The sequence below is a fragment of the Manis pentadactyla genome, chromosome 1, assembly GCF_030020395.1.
Source record: "Manis pentadactyla isolate mManPen7 chromosome 1, mManPen7.hap1, whole genome shotgun sequence".
NCBI classification, from domain to species: Eukaryota; Metazoa; Chordata; class Mammalia; order Pholidota; family Manidae; genus Manis; species Manis pentadactyla.
Window position 1 is genome coordinate 79,881,730 of NC_080019.1, and position 19,304 is coordinate 79,901,033.

Below are 19,304 nucleotides of genomic sequence, written 5' to 3' on the forward strand. Positions count from 1 at the left end.
AACTTATATCCAAAAATGATAAATATCCAAATTTACAGTGGAAAGTGGATTCATTGTGTAAATTTCACATTGACCGGTATACTTTTTTTACGTAATAATAGTAATAATGTCTTAGTCCTTTTTAATGCAGCAGATTTAGAAGTAAATATACTATATTTAATTCCTATGTGCTTAACACACTTTTGGAAATATTTATAAGATGTAAACATGTTTTCTTATTTTCTGAATCTTTACTTCTCCACTTTCCATTATAATTAGAGATCTTCCTTTGGCTAAAAGATTATTTACACTGTTTTCTCCCTAATTTCCTATTTCCATTGTCAAATGTTCTTAGTCTCAAATTCTGGAAATATTAGTTGCAGAATATATGCAATCAATTTTTCTTCACATGTTTGGACAAATTAATGATTTATTCTTTTCTGCAGTTCAAATTAAGTGTCTTCACATACCTGGACTTTTCCTATTGTGATTATAAAAAGAAAAGGCCAAGAAATGCACTGGAAGGCAAATTTCTAGCTAGATTAGATAGATGATTTTATATTACTTCAATCCATTTTCATTTTAATAGGTAAAAATAAAAATACAATCCATTGGAAAATTGGATCTACAATATTTAGGTAGTAATCAAATAATACAAGGTAATTACTTGGTAATTAGTCCTTTAATTCATTTGCTGTTTCAACCAAAATTACTTGATTGGTCTCATGTTGTAGAAATTGCTTCATTACTAAGAAAGTCTAGCATAGGTTTAAATTGAATCTGTATCATGTAGAATTGTCTTTATATTCCATGACACTTGCAGTGTGACAGAATTACAGGATGTGATAGCTCTTTATTATTGAGATTAAATCATGTCCCCAAAAACTAAGAAATTAGTCCTGAAAATTTTAGCCTACAGTGATTTATCCTTTTAGAGAGACATTTATTTAGGAAGCCATTACAAATATTTATAGATTTACATTTCACTAGCCACTTTTTTTTGCCATAGTAGCAGCCCTAAAAGTTTCACTGTATCAACTAGAATGGTTGTGTTATTAGTCATACAACTCTTTCCTAAGTGTCTATATGGTACACAGATCCATGCTAATGGTATTATTTTATATTTTTTAAAGGCTAAAATTATGCCACTCTCTTAAAAGTCTAACAGATTATCTCCATCATTGAAAAAAAAGTAAGGAAAAGGAAAGAAAGCAGGAAAGAAATGACCAAAACAGTGTTTCTTGTTGTCTGAAAATAATCCTGACACAACAACATAGAAACAATCTCAGACTTCTTACTGGAAATACATAGACTTAATTGCATGTATAAAGCTGTTTTTGATCCTGTGAAACCTAAAAACATGCCTATAATCTATTTCTCCTAAATTATTTATAGAAAGATTTAAAAAACAGGCATTTTAAATTCTTAATGTGTTATTTTTTAAGGAAAAAATATAAATTGAGTATTTATCTAATATTCCTTTATTATTTAAAGTATCAGTGTTTTGGAATATCTTACAGGAAATATACAAAACTATATGGCATATAGTTAACATATAAAACTATAACTAGTATTTATAATTCACCATTTTACATGTCAATCATAACCAACAAAATAGCTTTTAATCCTCTAAAAGATTACAAATGCATATGAGAATTGCCAAGCCTTAAAAAACAAACACATACTCGTCATAAAGTGTGATATCAGAGGACTCTCACAGTTTCATGACCTGACAAAAATATTATTAATTTTCTGAAGGCATGTGTTTATAAAAAGTAAAGCATGTATGGCTTTTCATTTCTCCCCCACCATCTCCAGCACTCACAATTTGGGTAGTTAGGAAGAAATCTGTTATGATTTTATAAATTTCCATTTCAAACTGCTTTGGGCAAAATTGAAAACTCCTTGTAACTTCTCTTCAAAATATTTCAAATTTTGAAAGTAAAGTCTATGAATAGAGTACCAAAAATCTTGATTAATACCTTTCAATATTTCTAGTCCTCTCTCATATGTTATCCTAAGAGCATATAAATTAGAGAAATGCTCATCATTGATTGCAATTCTACTGTGAGCAGTAGTTAGTTCCCTTTTGAAGAGATATGCTTTTGAAACTGGAAATATCTGTCAAGAATCTTAAATCTTAATGCAGGCCATTTTGTAAAATGTTCACCATCCAAGTATAATCGTGGTGGTACACTGCCCTTCTCAAAAAAAAAAGTGGATTCTATAGTTCTGAATGAAGCATAAATTCAAGCCACATTCAATTCATTACTTCAGGAAAAAAAAAACATTTCTACAGATATCAGTATAAAAGATGTTGCTAGGGGGCATTACGATTAACATGTATAATGTGGGGAGGGGTGCATAGGGAGGGCTGTGCAACACAGAGAAGACAAGCAGTGATTCTACAGCATCTTACTACGCTGATTGACAGTGACTGTAATGGGGTTTGTGGGGGGACTTGGTGAAGGGGGGAGCCTAGTAAACATAATGTTCTTCATGTAATTGTATATTAATGATACCAAAATAAAATAAAAATAAATAAAAAGATGTTGCTGAGACTAAATTAAGTTTATCATTTCAGGATAATAATATATATGTTATGATCATGAAGTGATTAAAATGTCTTCTAGCCCTACAACCCAACAGGCAGATACATCCCTTGTACTCATAAATATGCTCTTGAGAAAATGATAAAATGGACAAACCTTCCATTGCACTTGCTGTATGCCAAGTACTGTGCAAGAGCAAAAGCCATTCATGTCATCCTTGCTCATCTTGCACAACTCATCCCAACTTTGTGCAATAGCTGGAATCATTACCCATATATTGCAGAATCATTACCCACAAATTATAAATATACCCTTTAGATTCGAGGCACAGAGAGGTTAAGTACCTTATCCTTGAATACACAGTGTATAATCAAAAGTACCATTGAGACTGCACTTATTTGGCTTCCATAACCTTCTAAGTGGTCCTTCAGGCAACTAGACTTTTCTAGCTTCAACCTACTAGAGAAGGGAGATAGACCTTGCCATGGGAGAAAGGGGAAAGTCAGAAAGAAATGGCCAGTGAAATCAGAGTGAGGGGCAGCTTGCCTCCTAGTCAGCCAGATGTCCTGAGAACCACACTTCTCAAAGGGAAATGATCATACAGCTTGGAACCCACAACCCTTGCCACTGTGGTTGTAAGAGCCTTACTTCTCCAAACGGAGGAAACACTGAGAGAAGGTATATGCCATGGGCCACCAGGCAGAAGTAAACACAGTCTTTCTGGCCCAGCTGGGTGTGAAATGGGATGTTGGGGTAGGGGAACAGAGAAGCTGGAGCAGCATGGACAGGCTGCAGCAGAGTAGTGAAATGCCCAGAGTCACAAATGCATGAGAGACACAGTATATAAGGGGAACCAACCCATTCAACGAAGGAAAGGAGAGGCAAACAAACTTGTAAAGATTGGCACTGAGAGCAACAATCCTCAGTAATTGCACCATTAATCTAAAGGCTACAAAAAACGCAGCCTCAAAAACCATAGCTGGACAGATGACAATCAACTGAGCCAAAGGGATATGAGAACAGCTGAACAAGAGCAGTAAGTTAGTCAACATCAAAACATATTTATCCACTCCCCATGCAGGAAAGGGCAATGTGATCAGAGAAAGGGTTGCCCTGGCAATGTATAATTAATTACAATGTTTGATTTCACACATTCATACAGTCGAGTTTTTCTGCAGAGCCATCAGAGTGTTCTCTAGACAATCCATTTTTAATTACAAGTTTAAGAACCTTAATAGGAGTTTCTCATATTTTAATAGCCAAGTACATCTGCAACTTAGCAGACACACTGGACACTGGACAGATGTGCAGACAGAGGTATCATGACCCAGTTTGCCTACTCCATACGGCCTGGTGGGAGGGTGAGAGAGACCAGACAGGGCCAAGGCATCATAAGGTCAGCATGCTAAAGTCAAGTAAATAAACAATTTGTGCAATATTGAGATAAAGCTTAAGTTCCTTTGAGCATTTGCATCCTGCCTTTTTTTTCCTTCTCCTCCAGTATTTTCTTCATGGGACCATTTTGTTCTTCTCACCCCTTATGGTTCTCTGTCCTCTCAATCTGGTTCACACCAGCCTGACAAGCTCCCTCCCTGCTAACCTGTGTGAATCAAAATATACTTTTCCACCATGAATTCTAAAGTGATGTGATGTAGCCCATTAGACTTAGATATACAGGTCTTTCTCTTTGTCCTCCTCTGCAAGTCTTTTAACTTACTTTCTGTTTTCTAATTTTTATTTTTTTTTAACTCTAAACACATACAGAAAAGGATTTTAGCTTCTCTTTCCAGTTCAAATGTATATATAGAAGTGTTTTAGGATATGCCCTGAATAGAAGAAGTTAGCTAATTTGAAAGTCTATTTGAATCCTATCCAATTATAGCATAAGATATTACAATATAAGCATCGTTCCTGCTATACAAGGCCTTCTATTTTAGAAAAAGCTAACTGATAGAAATTAATACTAATAAAAAACATCATTTCTTTAAAATTCATTGTATTTGCATTCCACTCTCATGTAGTCTTCATTATGTCTTTTTTAGTTGATGCCTGTAGCCCTGTACTCATTTTCCAATTTTCACGGAGGAATTTTTATTTCTTTCAATTGCATATGTTCTCAGTATTTTAGTTGCCCCTAACTTTTTTCCAACAAAGGGCCAAAAGTCATAGATTTCTTATGTTGTTTTTGCTACAATCGAACATTGCGCTAACATCCTTAGTCTAAATTGTTCTTCATTATCATCTACATCTCTGTGGTTGTTGTATTTTACATTATATTTTTCCTAGCATTGCAACTCTATTCTCTTGAATATCAAATGTGTTGATATAATTTTCTTTGACTCATTATTTTCTAGCACTTTACCCAGCACATACAATGTATATTCTATTATTTCCTAAATTGCCTTTAAACTATTTTTAGGAAAGTTTGAATAATTAAATGACTATAATGCATGACTCTGAATTTATTTTTTTCACTGACCAGAGCAAGTCAGCGTAAATACAGAAACTGTACACACATTAGTTGAAAATAAATTAATTCAAAGACTATGTGTTTTTAAATTCTAAGAAAAACAATTGAAATATATTTTTAACACACCACAAAAAAACAAAATGTCATGATTTATCCTACTTAGAGACCTACCATATTTTAAACATAAAATTTGGAGAATTTAGAATTCTTATGAAGTGAAGCTTAAATTCCCATTCTATTATTCCATTTTTTCATACTGCTTTCAGAGCAGAAATAGCAACCAGGAATAGGATTTATAAAACATTATTCTTTTTAGTTTTAATTCTAGTTTTTTCTGAGGAAGGTCAAAAATAAGTGGAAAATATTTTAGAATTAAACCCAGTCCATATATATCATTTGAACAAAAAAAATCAATACATATATCATGAAGATATAATACTCCTTTTGTATGTTTAACAATAAATATATTAGATATAATGTCTGGTATTTTGACCTTGAAATTCACACCATAAAATTTTTAAGTGATTTATGACCATTTGTAGAACAGAAAGTGAGTGGGTTGAAAGGGGAAATTATAATCATGAATACGAGAGGAACTTTGTACAAGGTGATTTGTAATTATCTAACCTGGAACCAGAAGAAAATCCTAAAACTTAATCCCCATTCTTGTTGAAAGGTTCATGGGAACTTACATGACAACTTTAAAATTATTGGTTTACATATAATTTAATGACATACAAGAAGTTAAACTCCAGATCGTATTCAAGAGGAAAACCTATGAGAAGAAATATGCAAGGATTACAAAAAAAATGGTGTTTGATCTAATTTTACTAAATGTATTTTTCTGTTCCAGCTCCTAAAAGATGACAGCCAGGAGGCTAAAGCAGCCCCAGAGGCACTCTTTGAATTACGGCAAAGTTACACAGCCTCAAATCTAAAACCTGAAGGCAATCACAGTTGACTGCAATAAATTCAAAGGTGGCGAAGAGACAGGGTGAGAGATCCATATTACCAAATAAAAGCAACTTCTCGCAAATACAACCAACATCCTCCACAACAGCTTGGCTCTCGAAACTGTAGTATTTTTAGATTGAAGGTACTGATTCCCAGTGCAAACATGACCACCATTAGGAGACTAATGTTTCACTAAGAAACATTGAAGTTTATTTATTTTCTACTTAAAGTTTGTTTTTGGCAAATGCCATAAGATTGTCTTAGCATATTGATGCTTATTTATTTGGGTGGAAGGAGCCCTGGAACACAGCTACATATAATAATATGTAATGTTTTAAGTACTCAGCTAATGTTAGAAGTAATGAAGGTAGCTCCATGTCTCTAGAGGAGATTTCAGAGAAACATTCTGGGAAAGCTGAAGGAGGCAGGAATCTGTTTTGAACAGGGATGGTCAGGTGTCCTGAATACAGAGAGGTCACCCTCCTGCAGCTTGGCATCACCGGGGAAAACGTGGGAAAGAAGTTGCCAATGTTACCCAAAGTAGTTGGCCTGCTGGTGAACGGCTGGCCTCAAGCCAAAAACTTTTAAAGTCACATACATCCAATTTCCAGTAATATTGGGGTTTGTTTGTTTTAATTATTATGACAAGGCTAACATATAAATAATTATGAGAAACATTTCTATGAACTCCATGCACAGCATTCTCATTCCTGGCTTGGGAAATAGCTATGACTACAACCTCTAACCTCTCTCTTTAATTCTCGTCTTGCAGTGGTTGTCAAATCCCATGAACAGCTTTACCTAGGGAGAAATAAAATACATAGACTAAAAGTAATCAATGAGAGGAAGGCATACTTTCAGAATTTGTTTTAATATGCCTATGGATGAATTCTTATTTTTCATGTTATTTTAAATAAAGACCTTATGAGAACACTGTCTCTATTTCTTTTTACTTCATGGGAACGATAGTAACCCAAGGTATGAAGTGACATGTCTATGTCTCTTATATATGTGCCCACATAAAATGACATCTTTGATTTAATGATTCTTGTTTAAAGCATTAATGCGGTATTCGTGGGAGATTAGAGTTTATAAGACTTGGCTGTTGTATAAAACTACAACTATATGTTTGTGAAACTTGAAGCTGATGGAAATATAAATTCATATATTATCTTTCTGTATCAGGGATGCTCAAAAGAGGAGGGAATTTGAGGAAGTTAGGAAAGGATGGAAAAAAGGTAAGATTAGTGATAGCATAAAGGGAACCCAATAGAGCAATTAGAAGCTCACTCCCATGACAGGGAGATGAAACAGACCAGGAAGAGAATACTTCATAGAAGTGAGAAATTAAAAAGTCAGAGGGTGGCAAAGTCTTTATTTACTTTGCCACTATTATTCAAACTCAGAAAATATTGCCCATGCCACCAACACAAAGCCACATGTGACAGAAGTCCACAAAACATCTCACATTTTACAGATGTTACTCTGATTTACAAACTCCAACACATTCTCTCAAAAGCATTATTTTTTTAAAAAAAAGAAGGGTTCAACTACAAGTGATTAGCCTTTAGTTTTGTTATCATATTTACCTTTTTTCCAAAAAATTTACATCTGTTTTGCCAGACACAGTATATCTTTTCCAGACTTATTAAATCTCTTTCGTGCTAATGTACTGGCTTCCTACAATTTGCACTACATTACCCCAAATTTGTCCTCAAACTGCGGAAGTGCTTCATGAAGACGCTCATTGTTTGCCAAGAAATTAACTCTCGAAAACAGGCAGAGGTTCCCACACAAGTGCTAATGAGCACTTGGCAACCACGGAGCCAACTCGCCACTGCAGCTCCCACCCAACAGTGTTAAGTATCTAACACTTTTAGGGAAGCCTCCTGGGTTGAGGACAAAGCCCCCAAAGGAGAATGTTCTAATGCTCAGCCCCAGAGGTTCTCAAATTTTAGCTTGTTTGGCAGATTTCACAATCACTGAGGCCATTTCCTAAAATCTAGATGCTGGAGCCCCTTTAACCAAGATCCCAACGCTGTGGAGCTGGGGTGAGGTCCAGGAATCTGCATTTTTATGATCCTATCCCCCACCTGTAATTCTACTGCAGTTAATTAGCAGATAAGGTCCACCCTGTTTCTGCTTGCTGTCCTGACATAATAACAACAGGACACCCCTCTTACTCTAAAAGTATCCTTGTTTGGACAGAGGGTAGGCATCAACATTGGACCCCCACATTACAGAGTCACCCCACGGGCCACATTTTGAGCAGCCCTCTTCTAGACTTGTCTTTAAGGACAGGAAGTGGTCCTTACTGATCTCCAGTTCACTATTAAAATTGTGCCCATTCATTTGACAACTATTTTTGAATGCCTACTATCTGCTAGATGTTAATCAAGGCCCTGGCACACAGTAGCAAACATGGCCTGTAACTTATATTCTGCAAGGGTGGAAGGAGTCTCATAAGAAACAGGGAAGAATACACCCACAAAGATAATATCAGATAGAAAATTCCAGGACAAAACTGAGACAAGAACTGACGTGGAGAATACCTATGGGTGCGTAGCAAAGCAGTGTGGTCGGGGAGGCCTGGCTTGAAGAGACCTCCAGGGCAAAGTGCCCGAAGCATAAATACTGGAGGCACATGGGAAACAGAACGCTTGTCAGTGTGCCTGGAGGGTAGAGTGGCATAAAATGAGGTCAGAAAAATAATCATAATAACGACAACATACCATGAGCCAGGCACAGTTGTAAATCCTGCATCAGTTCATTTAATGTTTATAGTAACTCAATGAGGGAAGTACTATTCTTCTCATTTTACAGATGAGGAAACAGAAATATGGAGATTTAAGCAGCTTGACTGAAGACCTACAAATAGAAAGTGAAGGAACCAGGATTCGGAGCCAGGCAATCTGGTTCCGAAGTCCACGCTTCCGAAACATGTCTTAATGATGATAATAATAGCAGTAGTGATTACAATTAAGAGCAGCTAACCTGAAATGAGTGCTTCCTGTTATAGTCTTTCTAAAGTATACTTCAGGTATAATCTCATCTCATCCTTACAAAGACCTTTGGAGATAGGTACTATTACATTCCCTGTCTCACTTCTGAGAAAAACTGAGGCACATGGTCACAAGTCAGCAAGTGTTAGAGCAGGGATAGGTCACAACTAGCCTTGCAAACAAGCCTTGCACAATGAGCCTTGCAAACCATGAAAGGTCATATTGCTGGATGACTTTGGCCTTTTTCTATACATCTTTTTGCTTCTTAAAATAGAGTCCAAATGATATTCCAGTAATTTTCCGGTTTTTCATTTATCTTTAAAGTGGACTTTTAGTATTAGCTTAAGAGTTTCTCGCAAGCCACTCAAAATCCTTTCATGCAATATCTAAATTCTTCTTTTCTCCTGAACTATCACACCTCATGAGCTTCCCTCGTCTTCCTTGGCACATGTCCATGTTTCTACACTATGCCTTCTAACAGTGTTTATGCTTTCATTTTGCTACCTAACTATGCATGGTTTGTGTCACTTTTCATTTATGAAGACAAGATCTTTATGATTCTATGGTTTAAATTAAATATTTATTGAAAACTTGACCTCTGTAAAGGGTACAAGAGGCCCACTTCTTGTCTCCAAGTACACAGCAGTGGAGGGACACGCAGTTGTGTATCTCCAATACATGGCATAATGCAAGAAGTATCAGTGGACTGCGTGCATCCCAGCAAATAACAAACATCATTCCCACTCTCCACACCACTGTCACAAAGCATATGCTTTCCTCCACACACACACACAAAATGTTAGATTATTATTCTGTACTTGCTTCTCCCCTTTAAAGTTGTTCTTAAAATCATCCTAAAATGAATATCATCTGCATGAAATGCTGGAACCAAGCAAGCCACAATAGCAAGCTTTCTACCCTTGGAGGGAGAGCTCTAGAAATGGTTAGAAAGAAAGTACATGGAATTGGTCTATGTGTGCTAATGCCAGGAGTTTTGCAGACCAGATGATTTTCAAAAGCTCTTTGCTCAGAAAATAGATTCCCCTACTTCATTAACTTCCTCATTATCATTTCACAAATAATAAAAAATATGAAGCACAGAGAGGCTAAGTGATTTGTTCAAAGTCATAGAATCAAAGGGCAAACACGAGAAATAATCAAAGAGACTGAATAGATGAGCAAGACACCAGCTTCATAAGACAAAGAGATAGCGATATGTCAATCCGTATCAAATCACACAAACACAGGAGGAAATATACCCAGAGAACAATTCCCCCCAAAAAGCAGAAGTAGACCATATTTAATCTAATCAAAATCTAGCAAGTATGCTGGAGAAATCATCCAGCTTTAAATTTTCAAAACCATTAGTTGTCAAATTAGATGGAAGATGAAAGAAAAAATTGCATTTTTCTGAGACCTACTGCTAATTTTGGTCAATTTTGTTGTTTATCAGTGCATAAAGTCCTTGCATTTACCATTTGACAAATCGGAAGAAAAAAAAAAAGGTGCAATCAGGTGAAGTAGGTTATTAATGGTTCTGAACAGATACACAGGATTGCCTCATCCTGAGGCAATTAAGGCTTGGGAAGAAAGTGTGTTTAAAATCTCTGAGGAACAGGTGGTCTTCCTTCAATTGGCATTGTTTGTATAATTCTGAATTGCTCAGTATATTTCTTCTCTGTAACAAATCACTCATGAATTCAAAGGTCTTCCTTTTTTATTGTAGCTTAACAACAAAAAAAAAAAATGCTGAAAGAAAGCTGGAGATTTTTACCAAGGAAAAAATAGAAGCAAAAATAGACAGCATTCTGACACTTTGCACTACCAAGCTTGGAAAAAAATTGAGACAAACTCCTGAAAGTGAAAACATAAATCAAATAAAAGCAAAACTTTTAGGTGACTTTGCAAGTCGAATCTCTACATCATTCTGACCCTGGCAATTCAGTTTAACTTACTTGCCTATCAAAACAATAAGGCAAAGCACTTGTTAATTACTAAGGCCAAAAGTTCTTGGGAGGGATAACTTGCTGTTTCCCAGATACAGAGATACAGGTAAACAGTAATCAATTCAATGTCCAAGTTTGAATTTAAATGTTATTTCCTCCAGGAACCTCTATCGACCATCTACCACCCTCCCCCTGCCACACACCTAGCACAGAGCATATGATCCCAAATGGCCTTTAAAAGTGTCCTATACTGCCCTTATCCTACCAGATATCATGCATTATTGCCATTGCTTATATAGTTGACTGTCTTTCCTTGTATCAAAGTGCATTCATCCCAATACCAAATAAAATGACTTAAACAATAAGGATACTTATCTGTTAACATGAAGATGGGGGAGGGGCTAGATTAACAAAGTCATCCCAGGACCAGCTTCTTCCTTTCCTTCCTATCTACCATCCTTAGCTTATCAACTACTCTCTTTACAGTCACAAGATGGCTACAGCATCTCTTCAGCCAGACCTAGGGTTTATAACCGTGTCCTAGTATGTCGAAAAATTCCTTCTTACACCTATCGGCCAGGCACAACTATTCCTAGTAACTCCCTTTTACACTCAAAAATGTCTCTGAGTGAGAAATTGGTCACTCTCTTGCATGTCCTGGGGCAAGTTTCTTCAATTAATTGAGCCCCCATTTTTTTTAAATGAAGATAACTCTTGAATGAGGTACATGTGAGACTTAAATGGGATATTTTATGTAAAGTGCCCAATAACTGGTTGAATCTGCATGGATAATAGTTATTAAGCTAAGCTGCTTTGATGTTAGAGAGTAACTGGAAGGTGGAAAGTTACAAAGTTAGAGAAGAACATTAATATCATTCTGGTCACCAGAAAAGGAATAAATGAAGGAAAGAAATCAGGGGAGAGCTAGAAGAGGAGGACTTAAAGACAAATCGGACATGGGCCTAAAAGGGAAGAAATGTAACAAGAAAACTCCTTGATTAGAACCTGAAGGACTGAAAGTTGATGATCCTATTAAACAACTATCAAAAAGACTTGAAGGGGAGAAAGGACAGAGGAAATCTTTGGTCCCACCTTGGACCTCTCCAGTTTGACCATCTGTGTATTAAGAAATTCACATCTCTGCTAGTAACCTGGAAATTGAGCTAAGGAAGTCAAGATGGTGCTCAAGGCTGGAGAGACACATGGAAGACTTATCCACATGCAATTTTAGAAGCTACAGGAAGAAATTGTCAAGGTAGAGAATATAAAGAAGAAAAATATGCCAATGACAGAAATTTGATGGGGACTTATATTTAAATTGTGAGTGAAAGCTTGGTTTCTGCTACAAATTAAAAAGATATTTTAGATCCAAGGACCTGCTCTTGAAAAAAAAAACAACTATCTAATCCTAAAGTATGAATTCATTATGACTTCAATTCTCTACTTCATTCTACATAAAGCTCCAATCATATAGAGTTTGTATCAAAACTGCAGTGACTTATTTTTAAAAATAATTCCATTTTCAGTACACTTGTAAAGAATGTCTATGCCCTCTTCTACAATTTCCTTATTCTGGAGTTGTTCTGCCACTTGTGTAGCTATTGTCACTGCTGTTGCAACCCACTCCAGATGCATATGCAGAACTCTTCATCACCGTAGGTTCAGCAACATTCCCTCTGAAACTATGGGGCAAAGCACATGCTGCCATGGAGCCATTACCTTGCCTCATAGGCTCTCACATAAGGTGTGTCTGTTTTTTGTAGAACTGATACTAGGCACTTCTCGTACTTTCATCAAAAGATATATTAATACTAAGTTAATAATATTATGCATAATAATAATACTAAATTCAGCTGTATTATTATTCAATCTTCAATTTTCATTACTTTTTAATACTTCTACAAGGATGGTTTTAATTTTTTAATTATGTTTCCTTTAATTCTTAATAGAGTGAAGTGTCTACTAGCTCACCTTTTTCATACATAAAAATCTCTGGTTTTTCAGTGGTTTTAGTAACCTATTACCCAATTCAATATACAATCTGTCACATTTTCTAATGCTATCCAAAATGTAACACCCTCTGGAAGTGGCCACTGGCTATCTACACAGACTGAAATAATCTCTCCTTGTATTCTGATGCTAGACTGAAATAATCTCTCCTTGTATTCTGATGCTTTATCCCCACATCCAAATAAAATCAAGCCAATCTTTCTGTTGCATGGAAAACTCCAAAATACTCCCCTCTGATATCACTCCCTAGTAGTAGTAATATCTTTCACTGATTTAATGACCCCCAACTTAATTCCATACTGCTCAGTAAAAAGGAAAATAAATGCAGAATCTAAGTGTGCCAACAGCAATAAGGTTATCTTCTCCCAGTAACAAAAAAATACTTTGGAAAAGACATTGCAACAGCATTTCAATTGTGGGGCTATAATACTATCAATCAGAAAGATCTTTTGCAATGGGATAAAATCACAGAAAAAAAAGAAAAGGATGAGGTAAACTAATGACCCAGGAGCACCCATGCAGGATAATTCTCAAATTCCAAAAGGTCATGTAAGCCCAAAATACAGGTATTGATTTAAATATCAATATTCATTGATTTGTGAAAGCACGAGACTGCCAAATTATCAAAATTTTCAGAATTTACTTATTTCAGATACTAAATCATTTCCCCTGAGCTATTATAAATTTTGGCAACATTTAAAGCCTCTTGCATAACCATTAATTGTTCAAATACTGTTTTCTCCTAAATTTTCCCTGGGGAAATGACCTAATTTGAGAAGCATTTATTTTTTCAGTTTAAAAAGTGGGAATAGGATGAAAATAGTCATTATTTTTAAGGAAAAATTGACTAATTAAGTCAGTCATTAAAAAATGAGTTGAGACAAAATACAAGCCCATCAACACTGTTTTTCTAGGCCGCTAAAAAGCATTTTGCCCCCTAAATGGCATATGGAAAAATAAAATGACAATGAAGTGTATATCTTATGTACTATTAAGCATATCAAATCTGAATATTTTATTCTGTGCTAAATTGTACTTCCAGAATTCTACCTACTGTGCAAGCTCTTCCCACATGCATACTCTGGCAGTGTTCTTGGTTGAATGGCTTCTCAAAGCTCCTTTTATATAAGTTTCTACATCATGTCCCTTATTTCCGCCTTGCAATCACAACTATCAGTAGACCAAGGACTGAGGGCTTCCTTTTTCCTCAACTCAAAGTCCACTAAAATAGTATCTTCTTTTATCATACCTACTGCCTCCTTATTCCAAGGTTTCCAGAATAGAGTAGGTTTCTAGTGAGTGATTTGGTCTTGCTGTCCTTAAGTAACGGACTCCATAGGCAGGAAGTCAGTTGCACTGTTTTCACTGAGAAGTTTTTGTTCCAAGGCACACACAGTTACCATAAAGTTGTGGGAGGCACAGTTTTGCCTTTCAAAGAGTACAGTTATCATTAATGTGCCTAGACCCTTAAACAAAGTTGGATGGAGACGAACACCTCAGACCTGCCATGTTGATTTAGAATTAGTTCATTTCCATGGTCCTTATTTTTTTCATCTATAAAAAGAAGGATCCAGTGGAAGTGATATATGGATCACCACAAAGGCAAGCCTCTGTTAAACCATATTCAACTCCCAATGTTGTCTAAGTGATGAAAAGTCCTCAAAAAGAAATGGGCAGCTAGTCAAAGTCTCCTTGCTCCCAGGAATGCAATCGGACTGGCTATCCCCTCAGTTTTACAGGAGAGCATTTCAGTGCAGGTTGGCACAGCATGTTCTGGGATATCAGCTCCATCTCCAAAATATAATGTGTCCAGTGTGAGGTAAATATCACTGCAGCCAATATGAATAAATTTCTTTGGGTAGTTTCTATTTTTATTTCACAGTTGTATTATACCAAAAACCATGTTCCTTTAAAGATCTATTGCGTTGATTAAGGTATTATAAATGTTGTTATAAAAAAGGAGGTAACTGTGAATAATAATTCCTACATTTGCAAAGCATATACATATAAAACATATTCCCAGGCAGCTGTATTGTAATATTATGCCTTTTTTAATAAAGAGCAATATATTAAAGGTGTAACTCAACTATTATCTAAATTAAAGCTCTTTTTGTGGAAGCTTATTTAATAATATAGTAGTATATCTAAAATTTGAAATGTAACAATCATGAAAGAATACCAGTCTTATTCCTTAACAAATAGCTAATTTTATCATTTGTTACTTTGGCTAAATAACAAGTTTTTAAAAACTATCTCATTATAGGTATCTTTACTCCTGTATAAATGAACAATCTATTAGAAAGGTTTCAGCTCATAAATTTATTTCAGTCTATGTTTGTAGATGCATACATATGTGTATATAAACATAAGATACATATAGAAAGCTAATATTTTTAAAAATATATTGACTTTGAATAACTTTCTTAATTTAATTCACATTATACTTCATGATATAAGATAATAATGGAAATTTTTTAGTCCTCCACCTTTATTGATTAAAGTCACACACTCATATTTCCAATATGAGGTTTGTTGAAATTAAAAACAACAAATATTTCAAATATATTTTTCTTTTGGGAAAGAAATTATATTTAACTCCCATCCTAATCCCTAAGCATACCAAGACACTAAAACTTGCCTGAAATATCCTTTCAGTCTACCAATAAGGTTAAATTATGTGTATTTTTTAATAATCTGACCAAATACAAAGTCCATGAATATTTAGGAAACTTCATTTTCCTTATCATCTCTCATTCCAATGGCTATGCTATGATTTTACCTTGAAATCTTCATAAGAGAAAGACATGTCTCAGCTAAAAGAAGAGGCATATTAAGCTATTACAAAATATTGTTTTTTTAATAGGAAAAACGAGTTCCTATAAATTTCTTTAATTGCTAGAAAATCATCTGTATCAATAACAAAATAATGGTTGTACCCACTTGTTTGTAGACAGAACAATAACAATATGAGGAAAATAAGTTTCTAGCTATTACCATGGACCAGAAATTCATGAAATTTCAGGGGCTACAAATATTTATTATATTCAAGAAACTGCACTCACAATTAATGCTGAAAACAAGAACCGCTTTTAATCAAAAAAGCATGCTGTCAACATACTTAGAAATAGCTAAAAATTAGCCTTACATTAAAGAATTGTGGAGGGAGCAATTCGGAGGTTTTAACTGATAGCAATAGAAGAAAATATTTAAATCATTGTATAATTCTAGGAACAGTTCTAGGATCATTCGAGATTAATATATGTTAACTTTTAAGCAATGATCAAGAGGTGGGGTATAAAAGCTCCAGGGCTTATGCAGATTATCAGAGATTTCTCATAAAAATTTGAAGGAGTTTCAAGTAAACAGGAAAATGTATCCAGACAAGTTTGGAGAGAGTAATGGGCAACCAATGCAAATATTTTATTTCATAGACTGAAAATGGATATTAACAACTCCTGCCAGGTGTCCTAGAATCCTAAGTGTTCATTAAATGTGAGATTAGAATCATTTTCCCCATTTTAATTCTTACTCTAGAGAAAGCACGTATTATAGGGTCTTGTACTCACTTTCCCTACCCAAGGATTGCCTATGCCTTCAACCAGGTGGAATTTCATAAATTAGCACTTTGAAAAGCCACAGACTTAACTGACGTTCCATACAGCCCTCATCTTTAATTCTATGTTATCTACTCTGACTTTGTCCCTAACACCTCTGTTTTCATGTTTGTATTTAAGACTTTCTTTCTAGGTATATTTTTTGTTTGTCTATATGTCTGTGTGTACACAGGGGTTTATCTGTGTGCATGTAGACAGAAAAATGGTCACTGAAAAGTGAGTACACTTAATTGTGGGATTCATAACCTAGTAACTCAAGTCATCCTGACTATTTATTTTCACTGAAACACTTGTGGGCTGCTAAATAACTTTCCTGAAGAAAGAATAACATTCAGGAACTTGCTTCTCAGGAACTCATTTGAGAAACGTTTTACCTCCACCAGCCAGCCCCTCACCCTATTGCTATCTCTGCTTATAAAACAACTGGTTGCCTTGGTTCCATGAATAAATAAATATACATAAGCCCTCTGGGAAAATGTTTGTGTACACCTTTAGCTAGAGTCCTGTGGCGTTTTTAAAGCTGGAGGGGATCAACTAATTGAATAGCAAACGATATATATTTTTTTTAAGAAAATCTTTCTAGAAATCTACAAAGACAGTTTTCCCTTCTAATGCTCATTCAGCCTCAGATTCTATAAATGTCAAAGCCTATATACCTTCCTCCAAAATTACCTCCATAGAGGGCTAATACAGTGTGAATTTTGCTAATATAAGAGAATATTTAAGAAGATGCCAAATCGTGTTATTCAATTTTGTACAGTTTCAATAGTAACTCATAAGGTTTGCAGGTAATTACAGGCAGATTTCTCTCGTTGTTTTGCAAACGTGATCCAGATATGTGACTCCTCATTCTGAAAATACAATTGCAGTCCTAGCCAAATTAAAGAAATGGAAATAAATTATTTGGTTTTGAATGGGGAATTGATATGTAAGCAGAACATCATAAATAACTGCAGCTGGGTGATCAGCAGAGTGAACCTCACCAATCTCTTAGAGGATTAGTTGAAATACGGGTTAAAATCCCTAACTTTTTGCTAGACAGTCAGAAATTATATATGAGATTAATACAATTGCATTCTCACTTGGAAAGTTAATCTCATTTTTCATCTAGAGATTATGGAGATCTCCGTATTGTCCTCAATTAATCCTTAAATTTTGAGAACCTGTTTGACTGCGATGATTTCTGTAGTACTACTTAAACACAGAGAAGGCATTCATTTTCTAAAGTGTTCGGTCTCCTCAAGCCTCCCCTAAATGGTCCGCGAAGCTTTTCCAAGCAATTCCCTGAGCGTCTCAGGTTTTTGCCAGAAATGCTAAAGCTTACAAGGAATCAACAAAACTTGGCGAAGCAACTTTGTTTCGACTTCAGGGACGGGAGGAGGAAAATCCTGGTGCCCGTATTTCCCTTCCCCCAACCCCTTTCCTAAAATATTGACATCCACCGGGTGGAAAAGTAGGCTAATTAGGCAGGAGTCTGGCTTGCCCCGCCCGGCGGCGTTTTTCAGGTGGCCGCGAGCCCTGCTGCCTTCTGAACACCGAGTGATGCAAACTGAAGGGAGGCATCGGGGCCGGCGCCCGCGCACAAAGGCGCAATTATTTGTCTAAAGTTCCATCCTCCACGGAGCTCCTTGCATAATTCAACTGCAATTACGCCAACGGTGCTCCCTTTAAACGCATGACTTTGAGAAGGGAGGTGGGTATTTATTTACTTTGGGGCTTCACTTCCAGAGCAGCTTCCGGGTGAGCTCAAAAATGATTACAGGCAGATTTGCATCATCTGCGTGGAATTCAGAAAGTTTGTATTGCAAACGGAAGCTTTGCAAACTTTTCTTTCCCCTGTCCCCTGCTCATCCGCAACCTGGTGTCGCAGATTCACATTCAAGAATAGCTGGCTCCGAAAAAACCAACCTTGGAACTGTGTTTACTTGCTTAATCGCCCAAGTACGGGCTCTCACCCTGAATGTTTTCCCTCCCATTCAACCACCTTATTTCCTGGTAAGGGCTAGGACTGAGTCCGTCTTTTGCTCACATCTCTTTGCCCCAGGACTCAGAACTAGGACTTTGGCCCTCGAAAGTCGCCATTCGTGGGGAAAGTCCCGTCGCTAAAAAAAAAAAAAAACTCAACCACCAGCCTGCCCCATCCCTCCCCTCCCCCCCAAAAAAAACTAGCTTTGAGGCCAAGGGGCACGCGCACCGGCAGGAAAAAGGTTGAAAGTGTTTAAGTTCGTCTGCCTATTTTTCTGATTTTCTTATTTATTTCAGCGTAGTGCAGCTGATGCAGAAGCGATGATCAAGAAAACGGGCTAGAAATGGGCTACAAAGAATAAGATGCCTGTTTTTCTCTCGTCCAGCTGCTTTGATCCTGTCCTAGGGTTGGAACTAGAAAGGTTCCAGTCTGCGTTGTCCAAAATTGCTCTTAAGCACACGTTCTATAAATAAATACATGTATATCTCTCCAGCCTCATATATATCACCTAATATATAATTCGCTTTATATTAGATAAATACTGGTCCTTAAATGCAACTTTATTATGATCTCCTAATATACAATATAATTCCCAATGGCAATACACATCTAATATAATATTACCACATGTACATATATATCCTAATATATACCACCTAATACAAATGCATACATCATTTAATGTACTCTTGTAATATATAAAAATAAAATGAAAACGTATGTCAATATATGCCATATACGGTGATACATACTGAGATAAATATAGACATATTTATATACAATGCAAAAGTGTGATAGTAGAGTGTGTGTA